This window comes from Rhinoraja longicauda, chromosome 13, assembly GCF_053455715.1.
Source record: "Rhinoraja longicauda isolate Sanriku21f chromosome 13, sRhiLon1.1, whole genome shotgun sequence".
Taxonomy (NCBI): domain Eukaryota; kingdom Metazoa; phylum Chordata; class Chondrichthyes; order Rajiformes; family Arhynchobatidae; genus Rhinoraja; species Rhinoraja longicauda.
This window is the reverse complement of record NC_135965.1, coordinates 11,786,015-11,809,665: the sequence shown is the minus strand read 5'-3', so window position 1 is coordinate 11,809,665 and position 23,651 is coordinate 11,786,015. Positions and strand designations below refer to the sequence as shown.

Below are 23,651 nucleotides of genomic sequence, written 5' to 3'. Positions count from 1 at the left end.
GTCCCTCTTGCAACCATAGCAGTTTGTAGTTCAAAATTTAGTTGGTATTTGTAGAGTTCAATAACCTGATGGTTGTTGGCAAGAAGCTGTTCTTGAACCTGGAGGTTACTGGTTTCAGGCTCCTGTACCTTCTTCCTGATGGCAGGAGTGCAATGAGAGCATGGCCAGTGTGGTGTGGGTCCTAGATGATGCTGGCTGCATTTTTGAAGCACTGCTTCCTCTAGATTCCTTTGTTCATCAGTTCATAAGATATAGGAGCAGAATTAGGCCATTTAGCCCATCGATTCTACTCTGACATTCAATCATGGCCGATCCATCTTTCCCTCTCAACCTCATTCCTCTGCCATTTCCCCGTAAAATTTGACACCCTAACTAATCAAGTACCTGTCAATCTCCACTTTAAAAATACCCACGGTCATGCATCTGTAGCAATGAATTCCACAGATTCAGACTTTGATGGTGTTCCTGAGCATTTGAGGCTGTGACACAACCAGTCAATATGCTTTCTACTGTACAGCTGCCTTAAAGTTCAAGATAGTATTTGTCAACATACCGAATCTCCTCAATCTGCTGCGGAGTTAGAGGCATTGATAAGCTTTTTTAAACGATTGCGTCAGTGTGCTGGGTCCAGGACAGATCTTCAGGAATATGCACACCGAGGAAGTTGGAGTTGTTGACTCTCTCCACTACTGACCTGACAATGAAGTGTCTCTCTCCACTACTGACCTGTCATGGATCCTCAGCCTTCCTCTTCGAAAGTCAACCATTAGCTTCTTGTCTTACTGACATTGAGAGCAAGGTTGTTATTCTGGCACCAGTCAATCAGATGTTCGATCTCTCTCCTATACTCTGACTCATCATTAACCGTAATTGGCCCAACAATGTGGTGTCGTCGGTGAATTTAAAGATGGAGTTGGAACTGTATCTGGCGACATTGTCCTGGGTATAGATTGAGTAAATTAAATTTAATCTAAATAAGTATGTGGTATTGCATTCAGTTGAATGCAGCAAGGTAAGAAAGTACACAATAAAGAGAAGGATTTTAAATGTTGTGGAGGAACAGAAGAACCTTGGAGTGTATATCTACAGCTACTTAAAGAGTAAATAAACATGATGGATAAAAAGACATGTGGGGTTATTTTTCCCTATTGATATAGAATAGAAGAATAGAGAATTATGCCGAACGTGTGCTTGAACACTGCAGTTCTGAACACCAAATTATGGGCAGCGACGGAATTGCAAAGGAAATGATTCATAAAGATGTTGTCAAGATTATGAAGAAAGATTGGATATGCTGGGATTGTTTTCTTTGAAATAGAAGTGAAAGGAGACTTAACGATTTTAAAATTATGAGGGGCCTTCAAATAGGAAATAGGAAGGAGCATTTCCCTTAGCAGCATGACACAACAGAAGGTACTGTTTTAAGTAATTAGAAAAATAGAGGGGGAAAAAGAAAAAAAACTCACTGAGAGTTGCAAGCCTGGATCTCACTGCCTGAGAAAATGAAAGGGGACAAGATCCTCACCACATTAAAAAAATATCTGGATGTGTGTTTGGAGCTGTACAGTATCATGGATCAAGTACTAAAATGTGAGATTAGGCCAAATCTCCTTGTGACTCAAATTTTCTATGATCATATGATGGAAAGATTCCCAGGGCTTCCAGATATTTTGTTCCAATATGCAATGCAAAGAAATAGAACTCTATCTATCTATCTATCCATCCGTCTGTCTGTCTGTCCGTCTGTCCGTCCGTCTGTCTGTCTGTCTGTCTGTCTGTCTGTCTGTCTGTCTGTCTGTCTGTCTGTCTGTCTGTCTGTCTGTCTGTCTATCGATCTATCTATCACACTACTAAAACTCAGATCTTGTATATATATATATATATGTGTGTATATTTGTATGTATCTATGTATATGTCTCTGAGATTTTGAAATTTGGTTGTCGATATGTGGACCTCCAGCCAAAACGGTAAACCATAGCACCACAATTTTTGCGCCACCTTAATCACCACTCTCCTGGCGACTGTTTATAACAAGATTTATTCAAATTGGTCATATATTTTTTAAGTTAGAGACATTTTAAAGTTTAAAACCTTCATTCCTAAACACATTTTTACAAAATGCTGTGCGTATGACGTCACCATAGGGCATGCACGGCCTCTCTCCTCACTCGCACAAGCAAGATGGACGCCGTTAGCGGAGCCGTCCGCCCGCAATCAGGGGCTCCCCTCACGCTCCCCACTCTCCCGCACCCGGGGGACACTCCGAGCAGGAGATGGTCGGACTGATGGTCCACTCTCCTTCCCTTCCGTCCCTTCAACCCACGGCGTCCTCGAGTTCCCGCTATCTCCCGGGCCCGTTGACCTAATACAGATGCTCCTCGACTTATATTGTTTTGACTTACGATATTTCGGCTTACGATATTTCGGCTTACGATATTTCGGCTTACGATATTTCGACTTACGATATTTCGACTTTGCGATGGTGCAAACGGCAGCAACCCGTAGCAAGCCACAGCTCGCTTGCGGCCACGTGATCTAATACAGATGCTCCCCGACTTACTATGCTTCGACTTACGATATTTCAACTTTGCGATACTGCAAACGGTGGGGGGAGGGGGGGGGGGAGATGAGGGGAGATGGAGTGGGTTAGTGGGGGGGAGGGGGGATAAGGGGGGTTGAAGGAGAATGTAGTGGGTGAGTGGGGGGTGAGGGGAGGAGTGGGGCATAAGGGGGTTTGAGGGGGTATGGAGTGGGCGAGTGGGGGGGGGGGGGGGGGGTGGGCTTGCACGGAGGGTTGCCGGGTGCTCAGGAGAGATTTGAACCCAACGGGTCCACACTATCCAAACTAAAAACTAGAAATGTGTCTGATTACCACTGAGCAAGATGTTTCAATAAAGTAACATGTTTTACCATCCAGATAATTGTGCCCAAGTCATCTGATTAAATAGGGAGATAATAGAGAGATTAAATAACCACAGGAATTTCAATTCATGACAGGTGGGAAGAAAGGAATGGCATCTCATCTGAAGCTAATATCCAACATCAGTGATTGGAACAAATTACATGTGGAACAAAATTAAGAACAAATATGTTCCGCAGAATTAACTATATAAATTCTTTCATTCCAGGCATATATACTGATTCAACTATAATCAATGAGCATTGATAAAAACCTGTCTCTTGTTTCCTACATGCTTTCAATTTTAATTCTGGTTCTTCAACATAAGTTCAAGACATTTTTCATGTTAGAACATCGATATTGATTATCTACAACGTGCAAAATGTGGAAGAAAAATAAATCAGAAAACAGGAAAACTATAACTCTGAAAGATATCAAGGAGGAATGGCTTTGCCTTTGATGCCATCAATTTGCCTTTAAGGAACAGATTTAGCCACTTAATGGAAATGTAAAATGCCCGGGGAAATGCTGAAACCGCAGCAGATGTGGAGCATTTACTCCTACCCACTCTGTCATCATTACCCTTTGTACACAAGACAGAAGCACATTCTTCCCTTTAAAAACAACACTATTAGAGTGGACTGTAAAGACTGGTTTTAGTTTTTGTTTCAAGATACAGTGTGGAAACAGGCCCTTTGGTCCATCGAGTCAATGCCGACAGTGATGCCCGGACACTACTTCTCTGTCATCCCTCTTTCGCGTCCTACAAGGGGCGATTTACAGAAGCCAATTAAGCTTCAAACCTGCCCGTCTTTGGAATGTTGGAGGAAACCGGACCTCCCAAAGAAAACCCAGTGCAATCACAGGGAGAATGTGCAAACTCCACACAGACAGCACCCGCTGTCAGGATCCGTTGTCAGCACCCGTTGTCAGGATCGAGCCCTGGATTCTGACACTGTGAGGCTGCTGCCCTTCCACTGCACCACCTTGGTGCAAGTGTTTAATATTGATGCAAGGTGTTATTTTATTCTGTACTACAAGTGGCTTATGATATATCATTTCCTTGCAAAGTTTATTATTACGTCCTGAACACTTTGTTGCACAAGAAGATTATCTTCCAAATAATTGCATTAGCTGTTCGTGCATATGTGCAGAACAAATGAGAAAATATTAGGCATTTTTGCTGCACAACGAAGGGCGTAATTTAAATATGAAATGAATAAATGTAAAAGTAAATGAGTAATTATTTATACATGTTCCCCCCCCCCCCCCCAATTGGCAAATGCCCAACTTATGTACAGACCCTGCATATGAATGAGTATTTGGGAGATTGGCGATATGGATTTGCTGGCTGCTCGAGGCTGCAGGCATCTCCTGCGTGTGGGAGCTCGGTTCACAGCCGCATTTCCAAAAGAAAGACATGAAGGTTAAGGAACTTGGGCAAGTTAATGGAGATGTCTTAAGGACAATCTGTATTACAGTCAAAGAGATACTAAGCATCCTGAGACACGCAAAGAAGAATAAATCTCCTGGGACCAGATCAGCTATATCCAAGGATACTGTGGAAAGCTAGGGACTATATTACTGGAGTCCAAGCTGAGATATGAATGATCATTAGACACGGGTGAGGTGCTAGAATGTGGAGACTGTCTAATGTTGTGCCTCTATTTAAGAAGGGCTGCAAAGAAAAACTATGGGGTAGTAAGCCTAACATCTGTAATAGGAAGGGGGGATAGAGAGGGGAAGCAGGAACTACCTGAAGTTAGAGAAGTCAATGTTCAAAGCGCTGGGGTGTAAACTGCCCAAGCGAAATATGAGGTGGTGTTCTTCCATAGCAGGTAGTCCCTGCTTCCCCTCTCTATCCCCTCCCCTTCCCAGTTCTCCAACTAGTCTTCCTGTCTCCGACGACATCCTATTTTTGTCCCGCCCCCTCCCCTTACATCAGTCTGAAGAAAGGTCTTGACCCAAAACGTCACCCACTCCTTCTCTCCCGAGATGCTGCCTGACCCGCTGAGTTACTCCAGCATTTTGTGTCTACCTTCGATTTAAACCAGCATCTGCAGATTTTTCCTACACATCTGTAATAGGAAAGTTACTGGAGAAGATTCTAGAGGATAAGATATACATGCATTTGTAAAGACAGGTGTTGATTAGGAATGGTCAATATGGCTTTGTACATGGGAGATCATGTTTCACGAATTTGATTTAGCTTTTGGAAGAAATATGAAGATGATTTTCGAGGCCTATGCTGTAGATGTAGTCTGTATGGACCAGCGAGGCCTTCGATGAGGTTCTGCATGGTAGGCTGCTCTGGGAAGGTTAGATTGCATGAGATCCAAGGAGAACTAGCTAACTGGATGTAGAATCGGCTTTATATTAGAAAGCAGAATGTGGGGTAGATGGATGTTTTTAGGAGTGGAGAACTATGACTGGTAGTGTGCCTCAGCGATTGGTGCCTGGCCCGTTGCTGTTTGAGATCTATTTCAACGAATTGGATGAGTATGTAATGACTAGTAAGTTTTGCAGATGACAATTAGTGGTATCAGAGGCAGTGAAGATGGTTATCAAAAATTCTAGTGGTTCATGATCAGATGGACAAATCCTGGCAGAGGAATGGTAAATGGCATTTAATTCAGATCATTGTGAATTGTTGCATTTTGGGCAGTCAAACCAGGGCAGGATTTTCACAGTGATAGGTTGGGCCCTGGGGAGTGTTGCAGAGCAGAGGGGTCCAGAAGTACAGGCACATAGTTTCCTGAATGTAGATTTGCAGATAGATAGGATGGTGAAGAATCAAGGAATCAATCAAGGAATCAAGTATAGATTTGGTATGTTATGTTATAGTTGAACAAGATGTTAGTGAGGCTGCAACTGGCAAATTGTGATCAGTTCTGGTCAGCCTGCAAGAGGAAATATGCCATTAAACTGGAAAACTGTAGAAAAGATGTACAAGGATGTTGTCACGACTCAAGGGTCTGAGCAATAGGGAGAGGTTGGGCAGGCTTGGACTTTATTACCTGGTGCATAGGAGACTGAGGGGTGATTTTACTTTCCCCTGCAACCACAGGAGATGCAACACCCCTTACCTCCCCCCTCGACTCCATCCAAGGACTCAAACAGTCTTTCCAGGTGAGGCAGAGGTTCACCTGCACCTCCTCCAATCTAATCTACTGTATCCACTGTTCCAGGTGCTAACTTCTCTACATCGGTGAGACCAAGCGCAGACTCGACGATCGTTTCGCTGAACACCTCCGCTCAGTCCATCTTAACCGACCTGATCTCCCGGTGGCTCAGCGCTTCAACTCCCCCTCCCATTCCCAATCTGACCTTTCTGTCCTGGGCCTCCTCCATTGCCAGAGTGAGGCCCAGCGCAAATTGGAGGAACAGCACATATTTTGCTTGGGTAGTTTACACCCCAGCTGTGTGAACATTGACTTCTCTAACTTCAGAGAGCCTTTGCTTTCTCTCTCCATCCCCTCCCCCTTCCCAGTTCTCCCACTAGTCTTACTGTCCCCGACTACATTCTATCTTTGTCCCGCCCCCTCCCCTGACATCAGTCTGAAGAAGGGTCTCGACCCAAAACATCACCCATTCCTTCTCTCCAGAGATGCTGCCGGACTTACTGAGTTACTCCAGCATTTTGTGTCTACTGGTGATCTGAAGAGGTGTATTAACAGAAAGGTTGAATACACAGTATTTTTCCCAGGAGTGTGGAATCAAGGATTTGAGGGCATACGTTTAAAGTGAGAGGCAAAAGATGTTGTAGGAAACTGATGGACAACTTATTCACACAGGGTGCTGGGTATATAGAACAAGCGCCAGAGGAGGTAGTTGAGGCAAGGGCAATAACAGCATTTAAAAGACATTTAGACAGATACATGGATAGGAAAAGTTTAGAGGTCTACAGACCAAATGGGACTAGCTTAAATGGGCATCTTTGTCAAAATGGATGAGTTGGGCCAAAGGGCCTGTTTTCATTGTATGACTCAATGATACAGAGTCATAGAGTCATAAATCTTTGCAAAATCTGCCCTGGACTCTCCTTTCACTACAAAATGATTGGTTATATCTTATTCATAAATAATTCTATGCCTTAAAAATTGAAATTCTGCATCCAAAGTGGTCTCCAGGAATGTATGTATCTCCTTTGTAATGGCATGTTGTATTGCTAGCTATATACTAAAACTCTCATTTGTTTGTGATCGAACTTCAGCCAAAACAGTGCAAGATAGCGTGACAATTTTAGGCCCACCTTACTCACCGTCGTCGCTTTAATGGTAAAAATTGTAGTTTTATTGAAATTGGTGTTATATTTTTTAAGTTATTCACATTTTAAAGTTTTTAAAAACCAGCACATGCGCAATCGGGGCCGGTCTTCATGTAAGATGGCCGCCAGACCAGCGTCTACACTTACGTAAGATGGCTGCCGGGTGACTGTGCGTGCGCAGTTGGGGGGAGGGTCGTCATTTTCGTTCAGCTCCCACTTCCCGCCAGACACCCGAATGGTTCCGTGGCCCAAGTGGGGGGAGCGTCACCGCCGCCGCCGCTCCAAACCCCGGGCGTCTCCATAATGGCCGCCGCTCCGCCCCACCCTCCAGCACCCGCTGAGCCATTGCACCGCCGCCGCCCCCGCTCCAAACCCCGGGAGTCTCCATAATGGCCGCCGCTCCGTCCCGCCCTCCAGCACCCGCTAAGCCATCGCACCACCGCCCCCGCTCCAAACCCCGGGCGTCTCCATCATGGCCGCCGATCCGCCCCGGAAGCCCTGCCATCACCGCTGCCGCCGCTCCAAACCACGGGCGTCTCCTTCACTGCTGGGCCCTGGAGCCCCGCTGATCCATTGCGCCGCCGGCGGTGCTTCTTCTTCCCGCTCTAAACCCCGGGCGTCTCCATCGCTGCCGTCGCCGCTTAACTCTCCAGCTTCCGCTCAGCCATCACCGCTGCCGCCGCTCCTGCTGCCGTTCTCAGCCACGGGCGTCTCCTTCACCACTCAGTCCCGGAGCCCCACTGAGCCGCTGCCGCCGAGCAGTTACAGGTCAGACTAATTAGACCAAGCGGACCCGCTGGGCCTAAACCCCTCCCGCATTCGTGCAGCACCCCCCCCTCCCCTCTCCTTCCCTTCCCCCTCCCACTTCCCCTTCCTCCCTCCCCTTCCCCCCTACCCCCTCTTCCCCTTCCCTCCCCTCTCCACCCCCTCCCCCTCCACCCCCCCTCCACTGCCCCCCTCCCTTCCACCCCCTCCCCTCCTCTCCCTCCACCCCCCCTTTTTTGACCACCTGATCCACCTTCGACTCGACCTTCAAGGAACCAAGCACCTGTACTCCTAGATCCCTCTGGTCTACACTACCCAGATGCCTACCATTTACTGTGTAGGTCCTGCCCTTGTTCGACATCCCAAAATTTCAACATCTCACACTTCACTGTATTAAATTCCATCAACTATTCCTCCGCCCAACTGGCCAATCAATCCAGATCATGCTGCAATCTTTCACAACCATCTTCACTATCTGCAAAACCAAGTTTGAACAAAGCTCCCATTCTGGAAAGAGGGCGACAGAAACTTGCTTATAGTGCGCAGAATGCAGATTTGCCTTAAAATGGATGTTTTAGGTCATTGTTTAAAGCTACCCCTGTTTTGGACAGCATGCCTAGATTAAACAACAAATCAAAAACACTGGGCAAATTGTTCATTTTCTGCAAAAGACTTCCTAAGTCATGCCACCGCCTCCAAATGTACAAATGTTAAGAATACCCTTCAGGCAAACTAAATACCTCGACTGGGCCTGCCACGTGCCTGCATATTTGTTCAACAACTCGAAAATAAATTAACATTGGAAAAAAAGAGGTATTTGAATAACATTTGCATATTCTTTGCTGTGCACAAAGTGATTTGTGTCAAGCATTTTAAACAATTTTAAACAATTTTAAAGCATTTTAAACAATTCCACAAATGCACCCTTGGTATACTTGGTTATCCAAAATGGCTGCACGGGATGAAATTTGCTCAGCTTAAGTTTAGGCTATGACTTAATGTTCTTAAATGGAGATACAAGAGAATGCAGATGCTGGACTCTTGAGCAAAAAAGTGCTGGAGAAACTCAGTGGTCCAAGCAGCATCTGTGAAGGAAAATGGACAGATGATGCTTGGGATTGGGACTGATGGAGTATTCTATTTTCCAGCTTTCCCTTTTACTCCAACTGTCTGAAGAAGAGTCCCAACCCGAAATGTCTTGTGCCCATTTCCCTCCAAAGATGCTGCCTAGACTTGAGTTCCGTGTAGCCATCTAAATATCTTTTAAATGTTGCTATAGTACCTGTCTCAACTACCTCCTCTGGCAGCTCATTACATATATCCACAACCCTCTGCGTGAAAAAGTTACCCCTCAGTTTCATATTAAATCTTTCCCCTCTCACTTTAAACCTATGTCCCCTGGTTCTTGATTCCCTTACTCTGGGTAAAAGACTATTTGCATTTACCCTCTCTATTCCCCTCACAATCTTATACACCTCTATAAGATCAGCTCTCATCCTCTTACGTTCAAAGAAATAAATTACAAGAAACAAAATGCTGGAGTAACTCAGCAGGTCAGGCAGCATCTGGAGAAAATGGATAGGTGACCTTTCAGGTTGGGACCCTTCTTCAGATTGATATGAAGACATGTTGGATGTCCTCATATGGAAAGCCTCATTTTGGGGGCAAATGCAGCGGAGATGGAGGATTTGTGAGTTGGGGTTAGCGTCTTTGCAAGAGGAGGGTGGGAGGAAGTGTAGTCCAGATAACTGTGGGAGTCAGTCGGTTTGGGGTAGACATTAGTCGACAGTCTGTCCCCTGTGATGGCGGCAAAGAGATCAAGTGTAGAATTAAGTAAAGTTGGGGTCCATCGCAGGTCTGGGTGGCAGGTAATAGGAGGACACAGGCGAGGGGAGTTTGATTTCTTAAAAACCCCGGAAGAATTGTCAAGGCCTCTGGATGGAGTCGACCTGTGGAACGGGGGTTGCTGCCTGACCTGCTTGAGTTACTTCACCACTTTGTGCCCTTTTGTGTATTGACCAGTATCTGCAGTTCCTTGTTTCTACATTTCTTCTATACTCAATACCCTGACTGATGAAGGCCAATGTACCAAAAGCCGTCTGGACCACCCTATCTACCTGTGAAACCACTTTCAGGGAACTATGTACCTGCACTCTGAGGACCACCTGCTCCACAACATGGCCCAGGGTCTTGCCATTCACTGTGAAGGTCCTGCCCTGGTTTGAATTCTCAAAAAGTAACACCCTGCACTTATCTACATTAAACTCCACTGGCTATTCCTCAACCCACTTGCCCAACTGACCACAATTTTACTGTAATTTTGATAAACTATTTACAATCTGCAAACCTACTAATCATGCCATCTATATTCTCATCAAAATTGTTGATATAATCCACGGAGAGCAATGGGCCCAGTACCAATCTCTGAGGCATACCACTGAACACTGGCTTCCAGTCCAAAAAATAATCTTCCACCTGCTTCCTTCTATCAATCCAATTCTCTATCTAACTCTCCCTGGATCCCATGCAATCTAACCTTCCAGAGCAGCCTACCATACGGAATCTTAATCAAATGCCTTGCTGAAGTCCATATAGACAATGTCTACCGCCTTGCCGTCATCAACCTCTTTGGTTACTTCTTCAAAAAACTTAATCAGATTTGTAAGATATGATCTCTCACCATGAGGAATCCAGTAATCCTGGCGGTCCCACTTTTTTAATCTTTTACCTAACTCTATAATTATTTTGCATGACCTCATCCCTTTTACTTCCTATGTAATTTGTATCAACGTGTGCAATGATTTCTTGCTGCTATCCTTCCCCTTGAGAGTTTCATGCGGCTGCTCTGATTATAGATGGGTGGAATTTGAATGTGATTATGATGCCAGGAGGGTGTGGGAACATTGGAGCATTGAAGCAGCATGCATCCATGAGATGCTGGAATCTGTTGCAACAAACAACCTGCTGGAGGTACTCACTGTGGGAAGCTGTGGAGGGTTGCTTGACATTTTGGGGCATAAAACACCATCAGGACTGAAAGTGGAGAGGGGGGATAACGAGTACAAAGAGGAGAGGGGGAGTTGTGAGTAGCAAGTGGTGGACCGATGAGGAGTGAAAGATCGGCATAAGAAGTCATATAGGTAAGAGAGAGGGAGGGATGGAATTGATAGATGATGAATGGAGGCAGATAGATGAGAGAAAAAAAAGAAAGAGGTTGGGGAGAGAGGCAGGGGAGAGAGGGGTGCTGGGAGTGAGAGAGGAAAGGGCATGGAGGGAGAGGGGGAAGTGGAGAGAAGGAAAAGGAACACATTTCTTCATACCTAGATTCAATCCAGTCTCCTTTGTCCAGTCCCTTCCCACTTACATTGAGGACATCTCTCATGCTCTCCACCATTTTGACATCGTCTAATTTCCGGTCCCAAACGCCACATCTTTACTGTGGACGTTCACTCTCTTTCCACCTCTATCTCCCATCAGGAAGGCTTTCGACCCTTCCAATTCTTTTCAGACATCTCTTGTTTCCATCAGCCCATCATCTTCTCCCTATCTCGTTCCAGCTAGTCATCTAGTCTCTATCCCAACCCTCCCTTGTACTATTATGTACTGGCAATCATTGCTCTTCTCACTCAGTCCTGATGCAAGATCTCAAACCAACACATTAATGTACATCTTATGCCTCCACGAATGCTACTTGACCCACTGAGGTCTTCCAATCCTGTTTTTTGTTCTAGATTCCAGCACTGACGGTCTCTTTTACAAGGTGGGCCTTGTAAAAAAAATTGTGCAGGATGGCCTTGCAAAAAAAAGTAATGGAGGATTGCCCTTTTATTTTAGCATATTATAAATATTATATATAAAATTAGATTAGCTTAGTAGGCCAGAAGGAAAGGATATTATAGAGGCAGTTATACAGATGGTAGACTTAGTGGCAAAGAAATCTACGAACACTGCACATTGATTTGATGTGAGGCAGAGTAGTTTAATGAGTGTCGACAGCAGAGAAAATAGTCTGACTAAGTTTTGTCATTCAGGATGCCTTTAAAATACTGTGGTTTGGTAGAAGAACCAATAATGCTTGATGTGCAGAGCCAGAGCTGGCGATGAATGGTTGCACCAGCTGCGTGCACATCATTCATTTTTAAATATCACTGATTTAAAGGAGCCAAGATTACTCAAAGGTAATTTGAAAAAGTGAGAGTCATAGTTTCACTAAGGTCTGGGGTATAAATAGTGCAGATAAAGATGTGATCGAGGAATCCATAGCTGCAAATGTATTGTGCCAGAAGCCTAGTAGAAAGTGTCATTTAAGGGCAGAGTTGCAATAATAGGTCAGGCTTTTATAATGGATTTAGCAAATCCAGCAATAATACAACGTGAAGAGCTGAGAAATCTATTTACAGTCTATTATGTGAAACTGTAAATTACACATTTAGAAACCCTTATATCTTTGAGGGACCAATAATGTGTTTAGAAAAAATATGAAATAATATAATTCATATGATTACCAATTATATGTTGTGCTGTACATTATTTTTGGTATAGTAAGAACCAATGAAAAATAAATCGAATGAAATTAACCATAGTAGGTCGGTGTATGCATTTTCTTCATATTACATCACAAAACAGGTTGCCAAAAAAGAACACAATCTTAAGCAGACTTCTCAGTCAGAATAAGAATGATGTTCAGAAGTTTAAAGACTAAAGTACTAAAGCAATGTATTGCCAAGAAGTGGTTTGGGGCAAAACCAATGAATGAGACGAGAGACAGAAAGAAACCTGTCACACAAATAAAATGGCGGCACGGTAGCGCAGCGGTAGAGTTGCTGCTTTACAGCGAATGCAGCGCCGGAGACTCAGGTTCGATCCTGACTACGGGTGCTGCACTGTAAGGAGTTTGTACGTTCTCCCCGTGACCTGCGTGGGTTTTCTCCGAGATCTTCGGTTTCCTCCCACACTCCAAAGACGTACAGGTATGTAGGTTAATTGGCTGGGTAAATGTAAAAATTGTCCCTAGTGGGTGTAGGATGGTGTTAATGTACGGGGATCGCTGGGCGGCACGGACTTGGTGGGCCGAAAAGGCCTGTTTCCGGCTGTATATATATGATATGATATGATTAAGGCACAATCAAATGTCCCAAAAGACCTACTGGTCATGGGAATTATTCTACGGAAGTGGTGAACCAAGGTCTAGCCTCATCATCACTCAATCATTGTGAAGGATGAACAAACATAACCTCTCACTGGAAAGATCAAAAGCTTTATTTGTTGAAATATGAGGGAAAAGTAAAGATAATTTAACGGTATATATGGGTGAGAAGAATTCATTCAATGTTTGGATATACATGTTTTTGAAATCCATACAAAATTAGAATTGTTTCAAAATCAAACTATCAGGGGGAAAAAATCACACGGGTAGTTTCTGTCTGATCACCATGAAGTATATTCTCAATTCAAATTGAAAGCCTCAACTCAGCGTGGCTGTTCCCTACAGCCCCATCAGCAAAATCAGCAGCCTTATCACAAATCCCAAGGCAAAGAATTTAGTTTTGAATTGACAAGTATTAAGGTAAATTCCATCCACTACCAAAGCACGTGGACAGGATTTAGAGGTGAGTTATCCATGGATCACTTCAGACTCGGTACAGTACAGACACTTGAAACTAAAATCTCAGTACTTGGGCAATGTTTGCTTGTTTCAATTCACTTACAGTAATATTACAACCTACAGAATACATTGCAGTAGTTCATCAAATCCTCCACAGCTGTAATCATAAACCCATGTAGGACAAAGACAAAAAATAAATGGGTAAACTGTCAAGTCAAACAACATCCTGGCTTGGGTGTCTAACCATTATTCTTGCGTAAAATTGAAAGATATGGGGATAAATTGGGAAAATTGACTTCAAGGAGGTCAGCCACAACCTTATGGAATGGCACAACACAGCTGAGAGGTTATGCAGACCACTGCCAAATCCACCGGTTGTTTGCTCTCTAATTGTCCAATCAGTTTGTTATTTCACTTTGTATGGATCAGTGTGAGCTTCAAGGTGAATGAGTTGACTGATCATGGTCTCATTGAAGGGATCTCTAGGGGGCACTGCTTCAAAAAGCCAACCAGCATCATCAAGGACCCACTACCACCCTGGCCACACTCTCATTTCACCGTTGCAATTGGGAAGAGGATATAGGAGTCAGAAAGTAGTGACCTCCAGATTCATGAGCAGCTTCTTCCCAACAACCATCAGGCTCTTGGACACTACAAACATCAACTAAACTACAAACTGTGAATTGTCTTGGTTGCATGAAGGACTTCGGGATTTTCTGCACCAATATTGGGGTTTTTAAACTTATTGAACTTTTTGTTTTTATGTTATCTGTGAGTACTTTGTTTAGAGACCTGGTATGTTGCTGCAAGTAAGAATTTCATTGTTCGGTTTTCAGTATGAATGATAATTAAACACTCTACTATCTCTCTTGACTTTTGATACATGAAGCAATTCAAATACATAGGGCCGACAAGATTGTAGTACTGACAGGGCCAAGGGTAGAGCAGAATTGAAGCTGTTTTCCACAAGATACAAGAAGTGTTCAGAAGGCCGAGTGTTTGCCTGCTGCCAGGGCTCGGACATGCAGCCAGGGCTGGAGAGGAGCTCATAGAGGGAGGGGAAAGATTCGCACATCATGTCTCACACAAAGATAAGAACGACATAAGCAGGACAGAATAGTTTTATTTAGTTACTGTGATATATATAGGCTCAGGCAACAATGATCAAAACATAAGGTAGACACAAAATGCTGGAGTAACTCAGCGGGTCAGGCAGCATCTCGGGAGAGAATGAATGTGTGATGCTTCGGGTCGAGACCCTTCTTCAGTCTGAAGAAGGGTGTCGACCCAAAGCGTCACGCATTCCTTCTCTCCCAAGATGCTGCCTGACCCACTGAGTTACTCCAGCATTTTATGTCTACCTTCGATTTAAACCAGCATCTGCAGTTTTTCTTCTACACATGATCAAAACATAATTGATTTGTTCAGTTAGTTTGAAGAGAATGGGTCCCAGTACTTTAAACTTAAAATTAAGTGAGGATAACTAGTATTTTGACCTCAACCGCGGAAAGATAGGACATGCTGCTCTTAAGTTTACAAGAGTTTCAATCAAGTCTCACCTCAAACAAGAGAGATTTGATTGAAACATACAAGATGCAACGGGTAAAGTGAAGCAACATTTCCTTTTGCAAAATTCTGACGTAAGGTTGAAAATAAGAGGCTTTCACTTAAAAAATAAATGTGAAATATCTTCTCAGATGGTTATAGGTCTTTGGAATGCTCTTCCCCAAAATACATTGGAAATGATCTTTGAACATTTTTAAGGTAGTCAAATAGAATCTTGATAAACAGGTTTTCAGAGGTAAGTGGGAAGCAGAGTTGAGATTACCATCAGAACACCCATTGCCTAAATCAGTCTGAAGAACCCGTTACGAAACGATACCAATCCATGTTCTCCAAGGATGCTGTCCGACTCGCTGTTACTCCAGCACTTGGTATCTTTTTTTTCTGCTTAAATGATCAACCAGGCTTGAGGGCCACATTTATTCACAAAATGCTGGAGTAACTCAGCAGGTCAGGCAGCATCTCGGGAGAGAAGGAATGGGTGACGTTTCGGGCCGAGACCCTTCTTCAGACTGATGCCAGGGGGGCGGGACAAAGGAAGGATATAGGCCACATTGATCTACTTCTGTCTAATCCGAATATTGGTATGCTCATTTGTAACATTTCAACAAATTTTCAAATAATTTTTAAATGAGACTATAAATGCGAGCCTTAAGCAGCAATACCCACGGGCAGAAAATTATATTTAAAATATATTTATTTCAAACAAAGCACATGCGGTCCCATGTATTTGAATGGCTTCATGTATCAAAAGTCAAGAGAGTTTAATTATCATACATACAAACATATTTTCATACTTAACCAGACATAATCTTTGATCTGATTAAATATCATCACCCAATACATTAATTAGAGTGATACTGCATGAAAACAGGCCCTTCAGCCTAACTTGTCCATGCCATCCAAAATGCCCATCTCATCTAGCCCCTTGTCGTATTTGGCTGATATCCCTTCAACCCCTTCCCATCCATGTACCTATCTAAATGTCTTTTAAATGCTGTTATAGTACCTGCCATTATGGTATGGCAGCCCGTTCCATGCACTCACCACACTGAGTGGAAAAAGTTGCCCAACACGTTCCTCTTACTTCTTGCCTCTCTCATCTTAAACCCATGTCCTTTGATTCTTGATTTCCCTGCCCTGGGTAAAAGACTGTCTATTCCCTTCATGGTTTTATACACCTCTATATGATCACCCCTCAGCCTCCTGCACTCCAATGAATAAAGTCCTAGCCTGCCCAATCTTTGGCAATAGCTCAGGTCCTCGGTCCTGGCAACATCCTTGTAAAAAGTCTCTGCACTCTTTCCAGCTTAATGACATCCTTCCTAGAACAGGGCCACCAATACTGAACACAATACTCCAAATGTGGCCCTACCAACTCTCCCTACTTCCATGACTTTCCAAAATGCAACATATCGCTCATTTGCATGAAATCCATTTGTCATTCCTCAACCCATTTGCCCAGCTGATCAAGATCCTGTCGTAAATTTTGATAACCATCTTCATTGTCAACAATACCACCTACTTTAGTGTCATCTGAAAACACATTTATCATGTCTTATACATTCTCATCCAAAACACCAAACAGCAATGGGCCCAGCACCGATCCCGGAGGCACATAACCAGACCCAGGCCTCCAGCCCAAAAAACCACCTTCCAACATCGCCCTCTGCTTCCTTCCGTGAAGCCAATTTTGTATTCTGTTTTTCTTTATAGAAATTGTGTAACCTGCTGGGAATTTCCAGTATCCTTTTTTAACTTTAGCTTTTCAACTCCAAAAAGATAATTTGCATTTGTTTCATTTCTTTAACATCACTTTCAGGATGCTCTGATGTGTTTTTCATCCAATTAAAGTACTTTTGAAGTGTTGTCACTGACCCAATTTGTGCATTGCAGGTTCCCATAAACAAACTGCAACTGGGCAAGATTTAGTGGTTAACTATCCTGATAAAACCTTTCAGAAACTGTTTCTCAAGTCTCACTATTCCTGGTAAATATAGACCCACCGAGAAAGAATCTGCTGATGCACATTGCCTATTTGTTTATTTCTTACCTATTTATCTACATACTCACAATACAGTTAAAATACATGTTTTAACCCTGCTTCAAGAACTGTTTGAGAAATACGTCATAACTGGGTTGAAAAAGTGAATTAAATCAAAACTATCTCGCCAAAATTCAGATCTCAAAGGGAAACACAGATGTCAATAGAAACATAGAAAATAGGTGCAGGAGGGGCCATTCGGCCCTTCGAGCCAGCACCGCCATTCATTGTGATCATGGCTGATCATCCACAATTACCCGTGTCTGCCTTCACCCCGTATCCCTTGATTCCACTAGCCCCTAGAGCTCTAACTCTCTCTTAAATCCATCCAGTGATTTGGCCTCCACTGCCCTCTGTGGCAGAGAATTCCACAAATTCACAACTCTCTGGGTGAAAAAGTTCCTTCTCACCTCAGTTTTAAATGGCCTCCCCTGTATTCTAAGACTGTGGCCCCAGGTTCTGGACTCGCCCAACATTGGGAACATTTTTCCTGCATCTAGCTTGTCCAGTCCTTTTATAATTTTATATGTCTCTATCAGATCCCCTCTCATCCTTCTAAACTCCAGTGAATGTTAATGTCGTTAACAAGACTATTTTCATTGCATGAGGATGAGTATACAATATTTTTCAAAAGCTTGTTTATCAAATCCTTCTCCCAAAATTTGTAATGTTCTCTAATTCCACAAGGCCTCAGAGATCCTGGCCTCTTGCATACCTTTGATTTTTATTCACTTTAACACTGGTGGCTGTGCATGCAGGGGATGAAGCCTTAATCTCTGGAATTTAATCTGTAATATTTTATGCCTGCTGCTTTAAGACTCTCCTACATTTTCGATAAATGATCATATTATATAGTTCACTCAGTATTTCCGGCACTGTTTATATTTTAGATCTCAAGTATTCATTAAGTTTTACTTTCATTCCATTCTTATGGGTCATCCCAAATTTTTGCATGATTACATTCCTGTGAGGCACCTGGCATTATCTGGTGACATTAAAACCCTTTTTTTTCAAGAAACTGCTTCCTTCTGAATTAATGATCTGAATGGTGTTAAAATGACAAATAGGCATTTATAACTTTTACTTTGAGAAGTTTTACTCAGTGTCTCTCCTTATCAACTGGTATTTTTAATTTCACTATTTAAATTTTGTCTTGGCCACCATACTACAGAAAAGATGTATTTAAGCTGGGGAGGGTCCATTTGCTGGGACTGGAAGGCTTGAGTTATAAGGAGAGACTGGATCAGCTGCGACAGTTTCCATTTAGTTTGGTTTAGAGATACAGCGTAGAAACAGGCCCTTCGGCCCACCGAGTCTGTAGCAACCAGGGATCCTCACACATTAACACCACCCTGCACACAACACACTAGGGACAATTTTACATTTATACCAAGCCAATTCAAGTACAAACCTGTACTTTTTGGAGTGTGGGTGGAAACCAAAAATCTCGGACAAAACCCACACAGGTCACGTAGCAAAGGTACAAACTCGGTACAGACAAGCACCCATAGTCAGGATCGAACCCAGGTCTCTGGGGCTGTAAGGCAGTAGCTCTACGCCACCGTGCCACACTCATGTGAAAGTTTAGAAAAGGGATAGATAGATAAGATAAAATGGTCATAGCCATTTTTCTGTGAGGGAATCTAAAATTAGGGCATTAGTTTAAGATGAGTGGGGAAAGATTTAAATGGGGTCTGAGAGGCTAGTCTTTCAGTATGGTGGATGTGTGGAACGAGCCACCAGACAAAACTGTAGAAGCAGGTACAGTTACATCATTTGAGACATTTGGACAGGTGCATGGATAAATTAAAGGCTATGGGCCAAATGGGACCAAAGCACCATGGTCAGCATAGGCTAGTTCAAGGTTTCAAGGTCAGTTTATTGTCACATGTACCAGTTAAGGTACATTAAAATTTGAGCTACCATTCAGACATATTAAGTGAAAAGCAACAAGATACACACCCACATAAAATAAAAGTCAACAAACATTCATCACAGTGGATTCCACATTCCTCACTGTGATAGAAGTTCAATCTTCTTCAGTTTTCATGCAGTATAATTCCATGACTCCAAATATGTTGTCATTCCCATGTGTTAAAGCTGTGAGTAGCACTTCTTAAACTCCAGTATGGTTTAAAGATGTTATCAAACAACCTAATGACTTTAAGATCATATTAGCAGTTGTTTATGTACATCCACGGGCCGTGCATTAACAGTGCAGATAACTCGCTGACACCCCTCTCTCATGACAGTGTCGCTACATTAAATGTGGGAGCTCCAGCCTCCGTCCGCTGCCACTTTATCGATTATAATGACGCTACAAATGGTTTAGTTGGCCGGCGGGAAGGAAGGAAGAAGCGCTCTGTGTGCGTGAGACGATCTGTGGCGCACTTTCCGCAAATGAGATATATCCAAGTAAAACCAGGCGCTAGTTTGGAATTTAAAAAGAGATACATTTTCCAGCTCATGATAAAAATACAACAACCAGCGTCGGTTTTTGCAGGAAGCTGACGAAAGCGGGTCGTGAAAGTGAAAGCAACGCCAGCCCGCGGCCTTCTCTCGAGTCTCGGCCTCGGCCTCGCGTAGGCGCGGGCTCGCGTTAACCGGCGCTACCGCGCGCGCTGCCTGCCGGCGGCTGTTTGAACACTAACGGGTACTCACTGTGACGTCAGAGAGGGAGCGCAAGCTGAGCCCCGCCGCGCTGTGTGGACCAGGGGGCGGGGCCTGAGCCAAAGATACTAGAGGAACAAGATGGACCACTCCGTTGAAATCGCGCAAAGCGGTGTAACGTCCGCCATTTTAGTAGGCAAAACCCGCCGCTCGTTTATGCCTCTTGCAGTGTAATCAGTGTTGTGGAGAGACAGTATGTGTGATGATACCATTAAAATGCAGAATGTATCTCATCTATCAATTCACAGATTTTTGTTATTTTTCTTTTTAAATGTTTCTGCAAGTTTCTGCCTACTAAAATGGCGCCACGGTTTTTGCGAGTGGTCCATCTTGTTCGTCTAGTATCTTTGGGCCGCGCTGTGGGGACCAGGGGGCGGGGCCCGGAATGAGTGGGGCCGAGCCAGGCTCCAGCTGACGTGTGGAGCACCCTCAGCTTCGCCCTGTCAGGTAGGGCCACGTCAAAATAAAACCAAGAGACAATTACATCAGCCTAGGAAAGGGAACAATAATTCTGCATCTTTTGGTATGGTGGAAAGCGAATGGTTTTCTCAACCACAATTGGTAAAGGATTTGGGAAAACCCCACCATGAGGTGCTGCTTCATGCTGTAGTAAGCAAAAGGGTGGAGGCATCACACAGGGTGGCTGAAGAGATTAATTGAAAGGGAAAAAGTCTTGAGTTGAGTAGGAAGGAACTGCAGATGCTGGTTAAAAGCAAAGATAGACACAAAAAAGCTGGAGTACAGCGGGTCAGGCAGCATCTCTGGAGAGAAGGAATGGGTGACGTTTTGGGTCAAGATCCTTCTTCAGACTAGTTAGGGAAAAGGGAACCGAGAGATATAGATGATGATGTAGAGAGATAAAGAACAATCAATGAAAGACATGCTTGTTGAGTTTATTGTCGTGAGTACCGAGGTACAGTGAAAAGCATTTGTTGCATTTTTCGAAGGAATTTCCACAATTCAGTTTGTAGGGTAATAGTTATTGACTGGAAGAAGTTGGAGAGGGTTGAGATAATTTTAAAGACATGAAAAATTAAATGAAAGTGCCGTCAATGAGTTCTTCAATAAGTCTACTATCCGGGCTGTCTACATTGGTGCACATTGTTCTCCAACCAATTTACCACCACATTGTAATCATCAGAAAAATCTAGCTATTGAAATAGTGGGTTGTAGATGGCAGGAAGGGAAGATGTAGAGGACAAGTGTTGCTCCTCATGTGGTTGCACAACAGGGACGGTCTCTGCAAAATGTCGAAAGGGGAGGGAAAGATATATCTGTGGTGGAATTTTAATAATAATAATAATATATTCCTTTATTCGTCCCACACCGGGAAAATTTACAGTGTTACAGCAGCAAAGTGGATAGCAAGAGAACAAGAGGTAGTGTAAGAAAATAACTGCAGATGCTGGTACAAATCGAAGGTATTTATTTCACAAAATGCTGGAGTAACTCAGCAGGTCAGGCAGGAGAGAAGGAATGGGTGACGTTTTGGGTCGAGAACCTTCTTCAGACTGATGTCAGGGGGGCGGGACAAAGGAAGGATATAGGTGGAGACAGGAAGATAGAGGGAGAACTGGGAAGGGGGAGGGGAAGAGAGGGACAGAGGAACTATCTAAAGTTGGAGAAGTCAATGTTCATACCGCTGGGCTGCACTCCCAGTCTGACCTTTCTGTCATGGGCCTCCTCCAGTGCCATAGTGAGGCCCACCGGAAATTGGAGGAACAGCACCTCATATTTCGCTTGGGCAGCTTGCAGCCCAGCGGTATGAACATTGACTTCTCCAACTTTAGATAGTTCCTCTCTTCCCCTTCACAGTTCTCCCTCTATCTTCCTGTCTCCACCTATATCCTTCCTTTGTCCCGCCCCCCTGACATTGGTCTGAAGAAGGGTCTCGACCCGAAACGTCACCCATTCCTTCTCTCCTGAGATGCTGCCTGACATGCTGAGTTACTCCAGCATTTTGTGCAAGAGAGCAAGAGATCATTCATTATAAATAAAAGATACATATATTGTCATCAGTTTTCTGTGTGTTCTTAGATGTTATTGTTGACTCGTCTGCTGGGAGCAGTGCTGGTTGTGCAGTCTCACAGCAGCGGGAAGGAAGGACCTCCTATATCTCTCCTTCACGCACTTGGGGTGAAGGAGTCTGTCACTGAAGGAGCTACTCAGTGCAGTGACAGTGTCCTGCATGGGGTGGGAGTCGTTGTCCAGCAGCGATGTTAGCTTTGCCATCATCCTCCTCTCTCCCACCACCTGCACTGAGTCGAGGGGGCAACCCAGGACAGAGCTGGCCTTCCTGACCAGCTTGTCGAGTATCTTCCCTTCCGCCGCTGAGATGCTGCTGCTCCAGCAGACCACTCCATAAAAAATGGCCGATGCAACCACCGTGTTGTAGAAGGTCCTTAGGAGTGCCCCCTGCACTCCAAAGGACCTGAGTCTCCTTGGCAGATAAAGTCTGCTCAGGCCCTTTCAGTATAGCACATCGGTGTTTTCAGTCCAGTCCAGTTTATTGTTGAGGTAGACACCGAGGTACTTATAAGAATCCACCCTCTCGATGTCCATTCCCTGGATGTTCACCGGTGTCGGGGGGACCTGGCTGTGCCTGCGGAAATGTACCACCATCTCCCTGGTTTTCCCCGCGTTGATCCGGAGGCAGTTCCGCTGGCACCAGTCCACAAACTCCTTGATCAGTTCTCTGTACGCCCTGTCCTCGTCGCCTGTGATGAGGCCGACGATGGCAGAGTCGTCAGAGAACGTCTGTAGATAGGAGTCTGCAGAGCTGTGCCTGAAGTCCGCAGTGTACAGGGTGAACAAGAATGGAGCTAGCACTGTTCCCTGCGGAACCCCAGTGCTGCAGACCACCCTGTCTGAGACCAGGTCTTTTGTCCTCGCATACTGTGGTCGCTTGGTGAGGTAGTCCAGAATCCAGGATGTGAGGTGGTGATCCACTCCTGTGCGCTCCAGCTTGCCCCCCAGAAGCCCCAGCTGGATGGTGTTGAATGCACTGGAGAAATCAAAGAACATGATTCTCACAGTGCTATCCGACTTCTCCAGGTGTGAAAGAGTCTGTTCCGTAGGTAGATGATGGCGTCCTCCACCCCGATGCGAGTCTGGTAGGCGAACTACAGCGGATCCATTGATGGTCTCACCAGGGGGCGGTGATGGGTGAGGACCAGACGCTCCAGTGTCTTCATCAGGTGTGATGTCAGTGCCACCGGCCTGTAGCTGTTGAGTTCCTTCAGGTGCTGCGTCTTTGGTACCGGTACCACGCAGGATGTTTTCCAAAGCTGTGGAACTCTCCCCAGTTGCAGGCTCAGATTGAAGACATGCTCCACTATTCCGCACAGCTGGTCTACACTGGACTTGAGGAGCCTCGAGCTGATGCCGTCTGGACCAGCCGCCTTCCTCGCATTGATCTTCCTGAGCTCATTCCTCACCTGGTCTGTGGAGAAAGGCAGATTGGAGCACAGGGGCTGGGTGCTCAAGGCTGTGAGAGGAGGAGAGGGTGTGGGGGGGGGGATGGTGTGGGGAGAGGAGTTGGGGGTGGTGGCTTATTGAAGATGGTGGCTATTGTGAATACGGTTACCAACTTTCTCACTCCCAAATAAGGGACAAAAGGTGATGTCACCTCCCGCGCCCCACGTGACCTCACCCAGCTAGCGGCCACGTGCTCTCGCTCCACCAATGGAGGCCGCCCGGGCCGGGAGGTGGGTTGCTACGCAACCTCTGTTAGGCAAACACACTCGGCCCCGTTCCCCAAACACACTCCGTTAGCCTACAGTGTCTGGGCCTACAGCGGCCCCCGGGCCTAATACGGGCCACAGGCGGTACTGTACGG

General features: G+C 44.7%; 1 protein-coding gene and 1 long non-coding RNA gene across 9 annotated transcripts in view; one reads left to right on the top strand and one right to left on the bottom strand.

Annotated features, from left to right (window-relative positions):
• Positions 1-23,651, bottom strand: part of rhbdd1 (rhomboid domain containing 1) — a 68,105-nt gene that overhangs the window by 40,452 nt on the left and 4,002 nt on the right. For 3 of the 6 annotated variants that reach the window (XM_078410353.1, XM_078410352.1, XM_078410347.1), the window contains exon 1: positions 19,106-19,767. The exons of 1 other annotated variant lie outside the window; for it this stretch is intronic. The gene's annotated coding sequence lies outside the window, so the exon portion shown is untranslated. Of the gene's footprint in view, positions 1-19,105; positions 19,768-19,804; positions 19,919-23,651 lie in introns of those variants that run through there. 2 more of the 6 variants (XM_078410348.1, XM_078410350.1) reach the window with 2 other exon arrangements.
• Positions 20,190-23,651, top strand: part of LOC144599443 (uncharacterized) — an 89,192-nt gene continuing 85,730 nt past the window's right edge. For 2 of the 3 annotated variants that reach the window (XR_013548002.1, XR_013548000.1), the window contains exon 1: positions 20,193-20,260. This is a non-coding gene — a long non-coding RNA (uncharacterized LOC144599443). Of the gene's footprint in view, positions 20,261-23,651 lie in introns of all 3 variants that reach the window. The other variant, XR_013547999.1, reaches the window with a different exon arrangement.